Source organism: Triticum dicoccoides, chromosome 4A (assembly GCF_002162155.2).
Source record: "Triticum dicoccoides isolate Atlit2015 ecotype Zavitan chromosome 4A, WEW_v2.0, whole genome shotgun sequence".
NCBI lineage: Eukaryota > Viridiplantae > Streptophyta > Magnoliopsida > Poales > Poaceae > Triticum > Triticum dicoccoides.
Genome location: NC_041386.1, coordinates 685852530 through 685854998, shown reverse-complemented (window position 1 = coordinate 685854998; position 2469 = coordinate 685852530). Strand labels below are relative to the sequence as shown.

The 2469-nt window shown below is 47.2% G+C and overlaps 1 pseudogene; it reads left to right on the top strand.

Annotated features, from left to right (window-relative positions):
• The first annotated feature begins 630 nt into the window (after positions 1-630).
• Positions 631-2469, top strand: part of LOC119287931 — an 8763-nt pseudogene continuing 6924 nt past the window's right edge.

Here is a 2469-nt window from a genome sequence, read left to right as displayed (position 1 = left end):
TGAATATAGCTCAAGGGCTGATCCCCAATTGATTGCACCCATAGACCAAGGAATCATGTGGATACGCACTCAGCTGCAAGGACTAAGGACACGTACAGAGCCGGTGTGTAACCTTGTTTTTCCACCCTCACCTAAGGAATTAGTAGAAACACTAATAGAACCTTTAGTGGTACACAACGAAATTTGAAGGAAACTACTTGAAATTTGAACGAGCTCCCCATATGAGGCTTGCTAAGAAAACAAGCTGAAACCTACTACTCCCTCTGTTCCAAATTACTCGTCGCTAAAATGGATATATATCTTGAACCAAAATACATCTAGATACATCCATACATGCGACAAGTAATTCGGAACGGAGGGAGTACAAAGGAAGTTCTTTCAAACTCGATCGATAAAAACAAAACCAAGCTACCAAGCCAATCCGGCTTGATCGAGCATCTGTCTTTCCAGCCTGTAAATGTGTGACATACCAACCACGTCATGTGCAGATCACAAGGTAGGTATTTGTTTTTCTTTCGATGGTAGAGATACTTGCCTTGAGCATGTGAAGTGGGATAAGTTCCTCCTTAGTCCTTACCACGCACACAGATTGCATACAGAAACATTGCGCCGCCAGTTGGCCTACAGCCCTTGCAAAACCGATTTCAGTTGAGCTACTAGACACGAAGCAGCCGGCCGGCGGAGGGAGGAGCTAGCAATGGCGGAGCTGGCCGCAGGCGCTGTGAGCTCGCTACTGGGCGTCATCCGCAACGAGGCGCAACTGCTGGGCCGCGTCGGGCACGATGTGCAGTTCATCCGGGAGGAGATGGAGAGCATGCAGAGCTTCTTGACGCACCTGTCAAGGAAGGAGCCCACCGACGGCGAGCACGACGAGCAGATCCGCACCTGGATGAACCAGGTCAGGCTGCTCGCCCAGGACAGCAACAACTGCATCGACATGTACCTGTACCGCGGTAACCCCGAGCTCCATCTTGCGAGGGGCGGCCTCCGGCGCTACGTCGCGTGGCTTCCCTGGTTCCTGCACAAAATGGTGGCGCAGCATCGCGCGGCCATCCAGCTACGTGTGCTCAGGGAACGGGCACGCGACATTGGGGAGCGGCGTTTGAGGTACGGTGACACCATCTGGATTTTACCCTAGATTCGTAATGCACTGGCCCTATTTGAATGTAAATTGTTTTTAAAGCGTTCTTAGAATACCACAGTTTCTGCACTTGCATACCATTGTCTAAAATACTCTAAGGTGTTTGAATATAAGAAATAATTTAGTGTTCTAATTTGTTAGATTCCCGAAATTGAAGTTTTTGTCATTATTTAAAAAATCAACTCTTCTGCATTATTTGCAACATCTTTTTTTTTCGAAAAGGAGCTTATCACCTGCCTATGCAACATTGTGATGCACACAACTACTCCCTCCATTCCAAAATATAGTGCGCCCATCCTTCTCGAGGTTCAACTTTGACCATAAATTTAACCAACGAGACCAACTGCAGCGGGAGAAAAAATTTATATAATTGAAAACTTCTTTTGAATACAAATTCATTGGTATAACTTTTGCTCCCGCCGCAATCTGTCTTGCTGGTTAAATTCATGGTCAAAGTTGAAGCACGGGAATAGAGGAAGCACTATATTTTAAAACGGAGGGAGTATTATAAAACTAATTATAAATTAGAGTGCATAACAAATTTAACCACTATTGGACCATTATTAGATATGAAAAGCAAAACATCTAGGATTGTGTCGACTTCTTACATAGCAACACCTTTAAGAAGAGATAAAGGTCCTTGCGCCATCATCGCGACATAGAGACGGCATGGACAAGGATTCTTCATCATGCTTGCCAAGACCAGTCACTGAAGACGTTCACCATAGCAACTAGATAACGTCATCAACAAGGCAATGGCACAAGTTCGCTGCAGCTGAGCTCGAACAATATAGGCTAGGACCATTTTCACGCTAGATATGCAATGGTGTTCCACCCGGCATCTTGAAGTGATCGTTTGATAGTTGCATCCGTTAGTGCTATATATGACAGGCCAAAAGGCACTAGCAGATTGGCTGGATCTCTTCCCACCTTTGACCACCACCACGGCTAACACTGGGCGCACATGTCTCGGCGCGGAACCTGCCACTATCACTTCACATCGCTGCGGGTCACACTGTAGCATCCACCTTACAATCGGGGATGTTGCCCCGGTGCTAGATCCCGAGGCAACACCACTGGTGTGCCCATTACTCTTCGGTGCAAGACACTACCGCCTGCGCCACCAACCTTCAAGTGCGATGGGCCATTGCACTCCCACGAAACAAAATTTTTGTTTTCACCATAAGCGAGGGCCCGCAGCACTAGAGATGACTATCACCAGTGTACGCACAGATATGCCAATGCGTTACATGCTCCTTGATTTACTTCTTGTCATCATTGAGGGGCGACACTCCAGCTTCGATGAGCAGCTGAGGCCGCCACGCTCC